The sequence below is a fragment of the Microcebus murinus genome, chromosome 10 (assembly GCF_040939455.1).
Source record: "Microcebus murinus isolate Inina chromosome 10, M.murinus_Inina_mat1.0, whole genome shotgun sequence".
In the NCBI taxonomy this organism is placed as follows: domain Eukaryota; kingdom Metazoa; phylum Chordata; class Mammalia; order Primates; family Cheirogaleidae; genus Microcebus; species Microcebus murinus.
In genome coordinates, this window is record NC_134113.1 from 28,406,933 (window position 1) to 28,423,991 (window position 17,059).

The following is a 17,059-nucleotide window of genomic DNA, read 5'->3' on the forward strand; positions in this document are numbered from 1 at the left end:
TACTCACCATTAAATTGGAACTAATTGAACAACACTTAGGGGCACATAGGGAAATAAAATTCATCAGAAATCAAGCAGGTTTGAGGGGGAATGAGGGTATGAGTAAATTTATACCTAACAGGTACAATGCACACTATATGGGTGATGGGCACACTTGTGACTTTGACTCAAACTATACAAAAGCAATTTATGTAACCAAAACATTTGTATCCCCATAATATATTCTGAAATAAAATTTAAAAAATCTGTGGAATGATGGAAGTAACTAATACCTTGAAGGGTTTAGGGTAGCTATTAAATATCTCTGAGAATAGACAGGCCATAAACTCTTTGTTCTAAACAATAGATACCTTTTTCCTTGGGAAGAGACTGAAGAATATTGCAGCTTGAACAGCATAGTGATTCCACCACAAACTTGGATACAGAACTAAGTTTAGATCTGTTTTCTGCTATGTATGGCCTTAGGGAAGTTATTCAATATGTATGTTACTGTAATTTCCAACTTTTGTGACAAATTGGTCCTGAATTGTTCAGTGGGCACACCTTCAAGATAGCTTTGGTACATTTTTAGCTGTATGCCTGCATATTATACTGTTAGTAGCTGCTGTATTGATTACAATACACATCCTTAACATTTCACAGTCTACACAGTTGGTATTATATTTGCATAAAATATAGGAACCTTGCAAACACATAGCTCCATTTATATCCTCTTCTATCCTTGAGGTTATTTTTGTCTTACATATTTCATTTATACACATTATAAATCCCACAAAACATGGTTATATATTTTTGCTTTCAACAGTTCTATGTATTTTAAAGACATTAGGAGAAAAATAATTTTTAAAATTTACTAAGATATTTATTTTTTATGATGCTCTTTAGTCTCCCATGAATATCCGAATTTCTCTTTAGTCTCATGTCCCATCCACCGAAGCAACTTCCTTTAGTGTGAATCTGCTGATGAAGAATTGTTGAAGCTTGCTTTTATCTAAAAATGTCTTTATGTTGCCTTCATTCTTGTCATGTACCAAAAGTATGTATTCCCCCTCAGCCCCCAAATTCAAACCTTGATGCCCTAACTTCTAGGGTGGCTATACTTGGACTAAGAAATTTATTAATGTTAAATGAGGTCATAAGAGTAAGGCCTTGATCCAATAGGATTAGTGTTCCTACAAAAAGAAAAGGAACACCATCTTTCTCTCTCTCTCTCTCTCCCCATCCCCTGCTCCTGAGTGCCTGCATCAAGAAAAAGCTGTGCCAGCACACAGTGAGAAGGCAGCCTCTGCAACCCAAGGGGCAAGCTCTCACCAGACACCAGCACTGTTGGCACCTTTATCTTGGACTTATAGTCTCCAGAATTGTGAAAAAATAAATTTTTGTTGCTTAAGCCACCTAGCCTGTGGTATTTTGTTATGGCAGCCTGAGAAGACTAATACAATTCTTAAAAGTATTTTGCTGGATATATTAGATTTGAGTTGAAAGTTTTTTCTTTCTTTTTTTTTTATGTCAGCATTTTAAATGTGTCTTGCTATATCTTGGCCCCTATAGTTTTATAGTTTCTGATGAGAAATTAACAGTCATTTAAATTATTGCTTTCCACTATGTAATGTGATAATTTTCTGTAGTTACTTTAAAAAATGTCTCTGTATCTTTGTGTTCAGCAGTTTGGCTATGATATGGGTAGACTTACTTTTCTTTGTATTTATCCTGTTTATAGTATACTACCTTATACAATTTCTAAATTTACATCCTACATAAATTTTGAGAAGTTTTAAGCCATTATTTTCTCAATTATTTATTCTGTCTCATTCTCTCTCTCTTCTCATTCCAATACTCCAGATATATATATTGGACTTTTTGATATTATTTATTACCTCTCTGTGTCTTCATTCATTTTTTTTCTAATTTTTTCTCTGTATTTTATACTGGATCATTTTTATTCATTAATCTTCATGTGCATGAACATTTTTCCCTGATACCTCCATATGCCTATCGTATCAAATTAATTTTTATTATTTTTTGCTTTTAGTAGTATTTAGAATTTAGTAGTACCTAGAATTTTTTTGTTATCTTTTATAACTTCCATTTTTCTGCTGAGATTTTCTTTCATTTCATTCATTTTAAGAAGATTTAACTTTACCCGATTAAGCATAATTTTATTTATTTATTTATTTTAATTCAGGATATTATAGGAGTACAAACATTTTGGTTACATGAAATGCATTTGCCCCGGTCAAGCCAGGGCTATAAGTGTGTCCTTCTCCATGCAGTGTACCCCATCTCCATTAGCTGTGGGTTTATCCACCCCCTTCTGCGTCCTCCCCCCAAACCTACCTGAGCAGCACCCAGTGAGTATTACTACCATGTGAGCACCTTGGTGTTAATTGATTAGTACCAGTTTGATGGCAAGTACATGTGGTGCATGTTTTTCCATCCTTGTGATACCTCTCTTTGAAGGATAGGCTTAATATCTATGCAGGATAATATAAGAGGTGTTAGATCACCATTGTTTATTGTAGTTAAGTAGTATTTCATGCTATACATATACCACATTTTATTAATCCATCCATGTATTGATGGACATCTGGGTTGTTTCTACATCTTTGCAATTGTGAATTGTGCTGGTATAAACATTTTAGTGCAGATGTCTTTATTATAGAATGTCTTTGTTTCCTTTGGATAGATGCCTAGTAGTGGGATTGCTGGATCAAATAGAATTTCTATTTTTAGCTCTTTGAGATATCTCCAAATTACTTTCCACAGGGGTTGTACTAATTTACAGTCCCACCAGCAGTGTAAGAGTGTTCCAATCTCTCCACATCTGTGCCAGCATTTGTTATTTTCGGACTTTTGTTAGAGGCTATTCTCACTGGAGTTAGATGACATCTTATTGTAGTTTTGATTTGTGTTTCCCTACTGATTAGAGATGTTGAGCACTATTTTATATATTTGCTGGCCATTAATCTGTCTTCTTTTGAAAAGTTTTTGTTCATGTCGTTTGTCCATTTTTTGATGGGGTTGTTTGATTTTTTTCTTGTTGATTTTCTTAAGTTCTATATCGATTCTTGTTATAAGCCCTTTATGGGATGTGTAGAAAGCAAATATTTTCCCCTATTCTGTAGGCTGTCCATTCGCTCTAAGGACAGTTTACTTGGCTGTGCAGAAGCTTTTAAATTTGATCAGGTCCCATTTGTTGATTTTTATTGCTGCTGTGATTGCTTTGGCCATATTCTTCAGAAATTCTTTACCAAGACCAATATCTAAAAGAATCTCCCCAACATTTTCTTCCAGGATTCTTAAGGTTTCATGCATTAGGTTTAAGTCTGTTATCCAATATGAGTTGATTTTTGTGTGAGGTGAGAGGTGGGGATCCAGTTTCAATCTTCTGCATGTGGATATCCAGTTTTCCCAGCATCACTTCTGAATAGAAATTCTTTTCCCCAATATATACTTTTGTCTGCTTTGTTGAAGATTAGATGACAACATAAGGATGGTTTTATATCTGGTATCTTCATCCTATTCCAAAGGGCTATATCTCTGTTCTTGTGCCAATAATATGCTGTTTTGGTTACTATCACCTTGTATTAAAGATTGACATCTGGCAGACTAATGCCTCCCGATTTGTTCTCCTTGTTTAAGATTGCTTTGGCTATACGAGGTCTTCTGTGGTTCCAGACAAAGCATAGAATTATTTTTTATAAATCTGTAAAGAATGGTGGTAGAATTTTGATAGGGATTGTATTAATTCTATAGATTACTTTAGGTAGAATGGACATTTTAACAATATTGATTCTACCAATCCATGAGCATGGTAATGATTTACATCATCTAAAGTTTCTTTTCTCAGTGTTTCATAGTTCTCCATATAAATATCTCTCACCTCTTCATTAAATATATTCCTAAATATTTAATTTTCTTTAATGCTATTGTGAAAGGTGTTATGCCTTTGATTCGATTTTTGGCTTGACTGATATTGGCGTATATAAATGCCACTTATTTGTGTGCATTAATTTTGTATCTTGAGAATTTACTGAATTTGTTTATCAACTCTATGAATCTCTTGGCTGAATCCTTGGGATTTTCTAGGTATAATGGCATATCATCAGCAAAGAGTGAGAGTTTGACCTAGTCTGCCCCCATAGGGACACCCTTAAATCCCTTTTCTTGTCTGATTGCTCTGGCAAGGATTTCCAGCACTATGTTGAATAGAAGTGGAGATAGTGGGCAACCTTGCCTGGTTGCAGTTCTAAGCGGGAATGCTTTTAATTTTTCCCCATTCAATATGATATTGACTGTGGGTTTGTCATAAATAGCCTTAATAATTTTAAGGAATAACCCCTTTATGCCAATTTTGTTAAGGCTTTTTATCATAAAACCTCCAGGGGTGGAGCCTACCGCTTTTGGAAGGAAAATCCCTGCATTAGGGGGATGGGTGGTGCCCGAGACGGGTGGTGTCCAGCACCCCAGTGCCTATGAATTCCCTACGACTGGGGAAGCACTCAAAATTCGCCCATCAAAATGGGCCAGGTAGCTGACAATAGGTCACAGAAGGGCAGAGCCTGTCACAAGAATCCCCGGCTGCAGGAAGGGTGCTGCTCAAAACCGTAGCACAGGACAGCGTCTGTGTCCTGGGTCCCAAAAATGGCAGCTGCTCACCACAGGGTGCTAGCACTGGGGGCAGCTGTTCAGGAGTTGGCAGTAGCTGGATTGGGGAGCTGAGTCAACAGAACGCTGGTTGCCTCTTGTGTGTCTCCCTCCCGCCCTCCTGAGCATGCCTAATCCTCCACAGAGGTTTCCAGGTTAGAGCCTTCTTTGCAGTGTTCACCTCCATTGCTCTGGTCCCACAGACTGCCAGAGGTGAGGTGCCTGCCTCCTAACTCCTTCCAGCGGTAGCTCAGATCAGTTCCCCTCCACCCCCCACCCAGTGCAGTCCTAGCACAGAACTCGGGGGAGTTCAAGATGCTTCCCGCTATTCTTTCCTCTCCACAGAGCCCAACGTCTGCTGCTGTGGTTTTGCACTAACTTCAGGCAGGTCCCTGTCTGAGTGGGTGTGGAGGTCAGTGAGGAAGCAGGACGCTCTCCTGTGGGTCAGATCCCACTGCACTCGCTGGCAGGGCAGGTGCAAACATCCCACGCTCTATTCTCTATTGTTTATCGAGCACTCTCCAGAAGTCCCTATCCTATCCCCCATTCACCTTTTTTTTCCCCCTGTGTTGTGTGTCCTACACTGTTTCTCTGAAGTTTCGTAACACTGTTCTTACAGGGGAGCAATCCACTCGTGTGTAGCAGACCAAGTTCTTCACCTCTTTTCCTGGAAGCAGAGAGCCGAGAGACCACCTTTACTCTGTCATTTTTCCTCCTCCCTGATTAAGCATAGTTTTAACATCTTCTTTATAAATCCTTATATCCTCAATAAAAAATCTGAGTTATTTCTGGGTTGATATCTAGTGATTGCCTTTTCTCCTGAGAATGAGTTAGATTTTTCTGGTTCTTTGTATGTTGGCTAAATTTAAGATTGCAATCTGGATATTATGTTGTGGATTGTGTTATATTTTTCTAAAGAGAACTTACTTTTTTGTTTGTTTTAGTAGGCAGTTAATTTGGTTGGATGCAAATTATAAACTGTATTTGTGGAGGCAGCTCAAATTTCAGCCAGTTCTTTTATACATAGCTGGAGTTTGTCCTTATATCTAGTAAGAGTCATATTTATTAAGAGCTTTTGGCACATTTTTGTACACAGAAATTTGGTAGGTAGCCTAGTAAAATACTGCTGAAACTGGTGTCAGTCAGGGGTTCTAAAATAATGTCAAGAGCACCTATTTGTCAGATTGTGGCAGGGATGGCATATGTAGGATAAGATAGTATCTTGTTCAGTTAAGCAGTGAAAATAAGTCATGTTGGTCTCTTCCTGTCTTCTCTGTGGATGTGAGTCTTCTACTGAAAGCTACCTTAGGGAATGTTGAGCAGATAGACACCTCTTTATGCCCTGAGACTTTGCCATGCCTGTTCTACTTGCCACATGTGGACTATTTATAACATTTTTCATGGCTAAGAGTACTCAAAGCTTTCAGAATAAATGGCATAGGTTTTTTTTTTATGCAGAGAGCTATTAGAGGTATGAGCTAGGGTCTGTGTTATACTTCTATGAAATTGTAATCTTTGTACTTTGGTTTGCTGAATTCTCTGTTTATTACACTGTTCTGACAGTGCGTCTTCATTTGTAGGATTCATAGTGAGGAGGGGCTCAGTGTAGTGACAAAGAAACAAGGATATCAAGAGTCAGAAGACTTCGCTGGTGATCCTAGCTCAGCCACATACCAACTGTGTGGCTTTGGAAAAGTTAGTACAGTTTTCTCAACTGTAAGATGGAGCAATAACACCTGTCTCATGGGATGAGGGTCAAATGAATTACTCTCTTTATTAAAGAAAGTAATCAGCATTTTCTTTTTCAGTATCTCAAAGTTCTGTACCTTTTAGTCTTACTCATAATATGTTAGAATGATTTCAGAAAGTCAGTCTAAAGTATAATTCCCTATTTTAATAAATAGCAATTTTGTAATAACTTTTCCCTTTGTTGTTGATTGCTCATCTAGATGGCTTTGCTTGCTTTTTAATTGTATGAGTATCTGTTGAAGTGAGGGAAGAACATTTTGCTTTTGAAAATAAAGAACCTCAGTTCTTTCAGAGCTATTCAGCAGTTTAAAAAAAAAAAAGCACTGAAATAGCCACTAAGAGAAATAAGGAAAATTGAATGCTTATGCCACTTCATTAAGGTACTTTTGAACCAAACTTACAATATCGAGGGTAGTTGATGGCAATTTTTTCACTGAGTCTAATATATATTTTCAGGTCTAAAAGGCAGTAAAATTGACAGCATGGGGAATTATTTATTTATTATTATTTCTAGCAGAAAATTTGGGTTATCTATCTAGAAGCCACAATAATGTAAATTACTTGGTTTACCATTACGTTAAAATAAAGTCCTCATGTATAATAATTTCATAAGACTTAAGAAGGTTTAAGTTTTATAGTTTATTTTCTTAAACTACTATATTTGTGTTGTGAAGTCTGTGGTGAAAGTTTTCTGTGAGCTGACTTAAAATGTAATATAAATGATTTTGCCAGGTCTGGGCTAAGAACTTTTTAAATAGTGATTGAATTTATTTGTAAATTATTTTTATTATTATTTGAAAGATAAGTTGCTAGTAGATGATAGTAATACTTTTCTCATTGTATGCCAATAATAGAAATATAAGTGTTCCATCAAATAGTATATTTTATACACATTAAGGATATATGTTGTATTTAGTTCGTAAACAATCTTTGGAATCAATCAATAATATAGTTTTCCTAAAAATGAAGGCAATAATTATGATGGTTAGGTATTTATTCAAGTGCTTTTGAGAGAGGAAAAAGTAAAAGTCAGTCATGAGACTGACAGATACTGTCTTAATATTAAAAAAAGAGAACAAAAAATACAAATATCAAAAGTTTAGCAAATTTTCAGATAAGGTTTATAAAATGATTAAATACATTTGTCAATTGCCTTTATTAATATTTGTCTTGTTTATCTAAGGGAACAGAGTGCTGTACTCTAATATATGATAGTAAAGTCATTCTAGGAATATTTGTATTGAGAATTTTACTAATTTTGCCAATTTATTGTGGTATGCTCATTGAATGCTTATGTTCCTTGCACAGGAGGGATTAACGGAATAGAGTTCCAAAGATTTCAATCAGCAGTAATCTAGGGGCTGAACTCATAACAAAACATTACTCAGGACATTAGGAAAAGAGTCATTACCATAAATAATTTATCTCAGATCAATGGTATGAAGTTCAATGGTATGAAGTTCAGTTCCCATGATGAAACAGATGTTTTTCATATCTTTTCATACTCATTTTCCACTTTATTTCTTCTCAACTTCAAGAATGGGTTTGATTTGTGGACAATCTAGAGGCAAAGGCATTTGTACAAAATTGTATTCAGTACCTTAGTTGCTAAAATGCCGGATAGAAACCATCAGCTATTAAAGAAAGCAATCTTCAAGTAACCTTGGTTTTGCCCAAACTCTTCAACTTTGGATTGTGTAAAATATTCAAAAAGAGCAAGGGAAAAAGGGCAACTATACATGACAGAGACTAAAATAGGTATCATATTTTATTTCAACTTAAATCTGTAGTATGACATGGAGATTTTCTTCTATCGTATATTCCTGCCTGAACATGAAATATTATCACATCAAGATTTCTAATAGAGAATATTAGGCTCTATTCTAAAACTATTATTTATATATATAGCTAAGTACAATTCAAAATTGATAGCACAGTCTCTTCTGTGACTCAAATAAGAAAAAAAATCAATTTGAGAAAAAATATTGAAAACCTACTCTTTACAAGGTACTGAAATTTAGTGAAGTCTGATAACTGTAAAAGTAAAGCATATTTTTGAGGAAGTTTGCAATCTATTCAAAGATACCAGGCATAAATATATGTAGAGTTAAAAATAATATAGTAAGCAGAACATGTAGCACAGAATAGTGCATAATTAAATTACTAATTACCCTGACCCCAAGGAGCAGCTTCCAGGTTCCCAAATATTTCAATCAGTTCTGAGTGCTTAGCCCTGTCAGGAGACCAATACTAAGTGCCTCAGTCACATTCCTGTTTGTAATTGCTGAAGCAAGGGGCATTTGCCTGTTTGGTCCTTCTTACCCTATGCTCTGATATACCTCTGTTGATCTGACTCAATCTCTCATAAAGACTAAATAAAGTCCCCCTCTTAAAACCCTGTCATTCTGTCATTTGGAACTCTCCATTTGTACTCAATGAACGTTTTTAATGTCTACTCCTTTCTCTGATTGTTTTCTTCCTGTCTATGTTTTTACTGAAATTGAACTGTCCCCTGAGTAGGTTGCTTCTTTTCAAATGGAATCAAAGTTGTTTTCCTTTTCTGTCTCATACCATGTTCCTCAAGGCCAGGGGAGGAAGTGGACTTCCTCCTGCCTCTATATTGAAGGTTTCCAAACATAACAACCTCTTCCTGCTACAAATACCTTGCTCATTTGAAGCATGTGATATCAAGTTAGATTACCCCCACTCTTGCCTCATTGATTTACCACCAATCTCTTGTTAAGCCCTCCATTCATTTAAAGTTTTAGCTCTGGCTTATCTGCACAAAAATCCTCAGTATAATTCTTTTTTGTTCTCACTAAAGCCTCTGATTCATTGACCCACTACTTTCTTATGACTCATCAGTTTCTACCTGTCTTCACTTCCTTCATTGTCTAGCATAGATTTTAAAATCCACAATAATATGATAGTAACAATATTTAATGTTTATTGAATACTTTCTTAGTACCAGGTAAAATGTTCAAGGAGTTTTATGTGCTTTATATTCAACTCACCACAACCTTATGATCTTAGAAGATAAGGTCTATTATTATCTCTGTTTCATAAATAAAGAGACCCAAGATCAATCATTTAAATCTTTTTTTTTTTTTTTTGAAAATGATTTTCTAAATTCCCTCACTTTCCTCCTTCTTGGCATTATACTAAACTTACACAGCCAAGACTTTGGACTCACCCAACCAAGTGTCTTTTCATCATTTGCACACAAACAGATGAACATTGCTGGATTAAATAACACAACTATTCAGACTGACTGCACTTTAATGCCATATTCTCAAGTGGCCAGTCAGAACTGCTGACAAACCTATGGTGTTTGTCTGTGGGGATTGCTTCCAATTCTTCAAGATAAGCATTTCATCTAGGGTCTCTTCTCACACCTCTCATACCTCCCAACACTTGCCTCTCACCTGAGAACCTCGCTTCAAACATCATTTAGAAGATGGCATCCAGAGGAAAACTCTATTATTTTCATACAAATGAATCTGTGAACATGCTTGCCCACAGTCTTCTGTCCTCCCCTGTTGGTGACAGACCCTTTGTTCTTCCTTTGCAAGGGCAGCTCCTGCACACTTCTGAGCTGACCCCCAGCTCCTGTCAGCTTCTCGAGGATTGTGCTCCCTTCTCTCTCTGGAATCATTAACCCTTCTTCAAATCTAAATTGCCATAATTTGTAGGCTGCACCATTACTTTGTGTACATTTATTTTGTTTTATATTATTGTGGTAAAATATACAAACCATAGAATTTACTATGTTATTTTTAAGTGTATAGTGACATTACGAATATTATTGTTATGCAACCCATATTGCATCCACCCATCTATACGCCACCCATCTCCAGAACATCTTCCCAAATGGAAACTCCATACTCATTAAATAATAATTCCTCATTTTCCCCTACCCTTCTCTCCCTGGCCCTAGCAACCACCATTCTGCTTCCTATTTCTATTAATTTGACTACTCTAAATGCCACATATAAGTAGAATCATTCAGTATGTGTCATTTGTGACTGGCTTATTTTACTCAGCATAATGTCTTTAAGGTTAATCGACATTATAGCATGTGCCAAAATTTATTTTCTTTTTAAGGCTGAATAATACTGCAGTGTATGTACAGACCACATTTTGTTTATCTAGTCACCTATTGATTGACACTTGGGTTGATTCCACCTTTTGGCCATTGTGATTAATGCTGCTAGGAACGTGGGTGCACTTTTAATTCTTTTGCATCTATACCCAGAAGTGCAATTGATGGATCTTATAGTAATTCTATGTTTTTTAACATTTTTTTGAGGAACTACCATACCATTTTCCATAGCAACTGCACCATATTACATATCCACCAGCAGATGAACAAGGGTTCCATTTTTTTCACATCCTCACCAACATGTCCTATTTCTGCTTTTGTTTCCATTTTTTTAAAAATAATATTCCCTATGTATATTTTAAAATGAGAAAAATTACATATTCTGAGACAGGAAATCTAATATAAAAATCCCCATATGCTGGAACATCAAAGGCCTCGATGTAAGGATATGTGAGGAAAAAAGCCCACTAAGCAGAAAAAGAGAGTAATGGAATATGCCAAATTTAACTTTGACACATAATGGAGAGAGGAGGGGGAAAATAGCCCACGAATTGAGCAAAAGCATGCTTCAAAGACCTCAAGTAGAAAATTTAATCTAAAAAGGATTTTGGTGAATATTGCCTCAAGATGATTTGCAGAAGCTAATGCCAATCCTCTATACTTCATTTAACAGATTATGAAACACATTCCAATCTCAGAATCATTAAAATGTGAAAAAAAAGCCCTTTATCTTAGAATTGAAGAAATATGGTATTTCTATTTTGCAAATCATTCTCAATTAACATATCAAGTGTCCTTCATCTTAATAAAATAATAAATTCAAACCCTTATTTTTTGCTGAACTATAACCCAATTTCTTTGATTGCCTTTGTTAATACAATTTTTCCAAAAGTAATCTGTACAAGGCTATATCTGTTTTCTTTACCACCAATGACTCTTTTTTTCATGTTTCTTTCTTTTTCAATATCAAATAATATATAAGCACATTACCATTGTATAACACACAAACAATATAGAAGGATATAAGTGTCCAACTATCCACTAATACCTCCTTTACTTCTTGCCTCCTTCCAGTTTCTTTTCTGGAAGGTTTGCCTCCTTCCAGTTTCTTTTCTGTATATTTACACAGTATATATATATATATATATATATATATATATATATATATATATTCCCAAGGGATGTTTTTATATTACTGAAACTTACTATATTTATTGTTTCAAATCTTGATTTTTTTAAAATGTGTTCATTTAAGAACATGTCCCAGACAACTGTCCGTGGTAGTACATTTAGATCTATCCCAATATTTTTACTGAGTGTTTATTTTATAGCATAAATGCATACTTCTATTACTGAGAGAAATTTAACTCATTTCTCATTTTCACTATTTCAGTGCTGCTGAGAATAGATTCCTAGAAGTAAAACTGCTGGGTTTAAAGGGTATATGTATTTTACATTTTCTAGACATCATTAAACAATGCTATGAAAAAAATACTTTCATGATTTATACTCTGAACATAAAGTCAATAGACTACCCATTTCATCACAACACTAATTAACTCCATGCCATATTAATATTTATTAAGACTTAATCCTTCAAGTTGACAAATTCACAAGCCCTGCCCTATTCTCCTCTTACTTGACAGCTCTGCTATCTTTACTAAAACTGATTACTTCTTTTCTGCAGAAACAAGATGGGGCTGGATTTTGAACAAAGTATATGGAGAAAAACCAGCAAAAGTGTTTTCGGAATTCTGTCAGAACTCTAATCTCATCGGCCAGGACTGGTTTTCGTGACCACTTCAGCTGAAAAAGAATCTAGAAAATTGGGTAAGAAGATTTTCATGTTGGTTTAGATCAATTGTACTTTATATACTCTATATCTTTACTTAAATGCATGTAAACAATGAATTAAAGATAACTGAAAGCATTTTACTAACCAGGGGCTACTACTTTTGAGAGGTCACTGTTATATATTGACAGAGGACAATTATATAAAAATGTCCCATGGCATATTATGCATGGGGTTATAAAAGTTACACTAATTTGGTACCAGAAGTTGTAGATTTAGTCTCAGATCTATCACTAGCTATGTAACCTTGACTATGTCAGTAAGTTTCTGATTTTCTCTTCTGTTAAAAGAAGCTGATAGTAGCCACCTTAAATACTCCTCAGAGGTATTGTGAGAATCAAAATGAGATAGCGGACATGGAAATCAGACACAAACACTGTTGTATCATATGGATTTGTCTTTATTACATATATACATATATACACATATATATAACCTTTACATTTTTGATGGAAAATACAAGTATTAATAAGCCTCAACAAGGAGTATAATATGATACCAATATTGCTGTTTATATTTGCAAATGAATATGTAGAGACACAGAAAGGTCATAAAAATTCAGAAAGAAAACTTTCAAATTATTAAAATTACAATGTAGAAGAATTGAAACAATAATGTTATTTAGAAGATTCCCATAAAAACAAACCAACCAAAAATATCTTATAGAGCACTTACTGTATATCAGTAGTTCCAAGTACTTTACAAATATTGGCTTACATGTAATTGAAACAATTTGACATAGTAAATGCTATTTAAGTTTTACTTGAGATGAAATTGAGGCAAAGAGGGCTGAGTAACTTGCCCAACATCCTAAGGCTAGTCAGTGGCAGCATTGGGATCTGATGCCAGGTATTCTGCTCCAGAATCTGCACTCGATTATCTAGGCTGCATCACTGTTATACCAGTTGGGATCGGGTTTAACTATTGCAGTCTAGAGGTTGGTCATGTTGGCTTAGCTATACAGAAATGTGGCATTAGAGGCCCAGCTTTTTTATTTTGCTTATTACCTTATCGTCTTAAGATGATTTCCCTAGATTCACAAGCACCTTTAAACAGGAGGAGTATAAAAGCTAGTACTACAGTGCTTAGACTCTGTCTCCTTGTTGTCCAGATCTTGCCTGTGCAGTCTGTTTGCTTTGTAGTCAGTTAATGGGGAGTCTGCACAGGCAACAGTGATAATATATGTTTGCATATCAAGCTAAACTGCATTCAAGTTGTTCTACTTTTTCATTCTGTGACCTGGAATAGCTTATCTTTAACCTCCCTGAATCACAGTTCTCTCTTCTTTATAATGGAGGCAATAATTCCTTCCTTTCCAGATTGTCATGGAGAATAGACATTGTGTATATAAAACACCTGATTCATAACTATCATTATTAACACTAAATGACCTTGAGCCAAGTTGCTACCTCTTTAACCTCCAAGGGGCCATTCCTTAGTATGTGAATTGAAAATGTCTTCTCTAGCCCTAGTAGGATCCTGAATGCGCTTGCCAGGCAATGGATTCACTCTCTTGCATTCTGAGGTGAGATTAGCAGTGAGTCTATATTGACTCAAACTAGTCCCTCATCCTGCTAAGTAGTATTTAATTTCTCTTGGATATTTAGCCTAATTTCTACTGCATAATTTCTTTGTAGCACTAGGCTCATTCTATTCCTAATTGTCCTTTATATCTTCATCTATAGAATCTGGGCAAGAGAATTATCAGGTTATTAAGTATAACATGTCCAAATCCCTTAAGTACAAAGTTTGACAATCTGACATTTCACTTTCACACTTGTTTTATTTTTATCGTGAAGGTATTATACATCTGCAGTCTTTCAAATGCATGGTTTGGCTTGTGATTATCTTTCAAAAAAATTTTAAAGCAATATTTGTGAAAACATGGATAAGTCAAAAATTAGTGTTATTTGAGTTCCGTCGTGGAACCAATGCGGTGCAGACAACTCGGAATATCAATGAAGTATTTGGGAAGGATGTGGCTACTGGATGCACAGTATGCTGAAGGTTTGAGAAATTCCATTGTGGTGTTTTAAATCTTGAAAATGAGGCACGTGAGTAACCTGAGGCCAAGGTGAATAATGATAAGCTGAAAGCTGTAGTGGAAGCAAATCCATCTCAACCTATGTGTGCATTAGCAGCAAGATTTGACGTTACTATTCCAACAATACTGGAAGATTGGAAACAAGTTGGCAAGGCAAAGAAGCTGGAGAGATGGGCTCTGCATGAATGAAATGAGCATCAGAAGAGAAATGGTCTCGAAGCTTGCCCTTCTTTGCTGTCACAACAAAAAAGTGAACCATTTCTGCACCGTATTTTTATGTGTGGTGAAAAATGGATTCTTTTTGACAATTGCAAGCATTTGGCATAATGGTTGCACAAAAATGAAGTGCTGAAACTAATGATGTCTGTTTGGTGGTCCAGTGCTGGTATTATCCACTACAGCTTCTTGAAACCTGGTCAATAGATTATAGTGGATGTCTACTGCAACCAATTGGATGAAATGATGAGGATGCTTGGGTTAAGCAGCAGAGATTGGTCAATAGAGACAAGCCAATCCCCTGCAAGACAATGTGTGACCACATGTTGCACAAACAATGTTGCACAAACTACAGAAGCTGGGCTTGAAAACTGTCTGTCATCCACCATACTCACCAGACCTTGCACCAACTGACTACCACTTCTTCCAGGCTTTGGACCACTTCTTGCAAGGAAAAATATTCAATTCTCAACAAGCTGTGGAAAATCCCTTTCACGTTTTCATCACTGCTTGCTCTCCAGGCTTCTTCACTGCTGGCATAAACAAGCTACCGCTAAGGTGGCAAAACTATCTGTTGATAGTTTAGAGACATACTTTGATTAATTGTATTGCTTCTTGTTTGAAATATAATAAATTGCACTTTTGATTTGTAATAGAAAATTTCTTATTTAAGGACCATAGAAACATATTTTCTTCTGGAAGACCCTATCCTGTGCCTACCTAGGATCAAAATTATTCTGAAATAAAGATCTACATTTTCAACTCAGCAAGGCTCATACAGAAAGGGAGGCAAGTGTCTTTTTGGCATATTTATTTCCTGAGCCCCTCAAGTCTCAATATCCTCTGAAATGAAAAAGCTACACTTTAATTTGCCTTTTGTAAACCCTGAGTCCCATTGTTATCTCCAACGTTTGCCTTTGTCTTCCGCTACAGAGTTTAAGTGAAAAAAAAAGAGAAAGAAAAACCACAAGTGAGAACCTCTGACCTGCTAATCTATTTCTTTTTTCTCATGGCAGAAAAGCTACTTGTATTTTAAAAAGTGGCCAATTCTGGGATTATATAGTATGGGGGAAACTTATTCTTGGCACCAGTAGCAAATCATAGAAGGAGACACCCAGTAGAATTGAAAAGAGAAATAGTGTGGTCTATTTCCTGTGTCCTTCCTAAGCAAGGAGCAGTGGTGATAGGGCATGACCTTAGGAGGTTATGATAGCAAGAAGTCCAGGCACTGCACACAACCACTTGTGCTAAATTCTTTTGAGCCTTTGAGCAGAAACTATTCTCTTTAGCAGATGCCTACCTATATTTTATGTTGTCTTTGTAAGTGCAGAATATTTTCCTACTATGAAAAAGTTGCAAGTATAATTTGAATAGTCACTTTCATGGTGGTGGGTGGGTGGTGAGAAGTGGAGACAGACAGGGTCTCAGTCATCAGTGGAAGCTAGGGAATATGCAGGAAAACCAAGCCAAGCACAGATGGCCTGATTATTTACTGGGTTCAGAGCCTGTCAACAGGAACTTAGAGGGAGGTCTAACGAGAAATGAGTCCACTGCAGCATATTAGAAGCTGTTGATAGAAAGCAAATAGGTTCCAGGAATAATGGTGCTTGCCACATGATCACAAGTGAGACTGGACCCAGAGGCTGAAGAAGATAGTTGAACAAATCATGTTTATTCTAAAAACAAAACAAAATAGCCTTATCCCTAGTTAGTGATTATGCTTCAAACAAATTCATTGGCTCCAAGGCATGTGAACAAAGATAAGTTTCAGGGCCCTAGTCCTTTAACTCTCCAAGACAGGTTTAAGAAGTTATTGATATATCAGGAAGGTTCTGTTTCTAAGTTAGAGATAGATGGCTACTATCCAAGTCAATGTCTTTCCCTCTCATGATACTCTCAACCTACCTCTTTTGAAAGTTTACCCAAGTCCATAGACACAAATTGGAATTCTGACCACCAAAAACTATTTTGCTTAAATTCATCCAATATTTTATGTTACTCACTGAATTGACTCTCCCCTTTCCCATCCCATATGCACCACCCATAAGAATAGTTCCCCGGACTCACATCTGTAAATACTGTATATTATATTGGAGTATCCAGTTGCCTTCTCTGCAGTCGGCATGAATTGAACCTGTTGTAAATACCTAAGCATGCAAATTATGATTTAGCAAACTCCATGAAAGTAGGGATGAGGCCTGTATCCCCACCTACAACTAATCAGGTGCTCAGTGAATGAATGACTGAATCAAGCTTACAGCAAACGCAATGCATTTCGGATTATCTTTTCAACAGACATATTGTTGATGGATTCAATATCATTTATGTGTTTAAACATGTCAGGCACATCCTTGATTAAATAGGATTCTACAGCCTAACCTGAGAGATCAACCGACAAGTAAAACATTGTTTTTATGGAGAAATGTATTCTGATTTCCAAACAACTGGT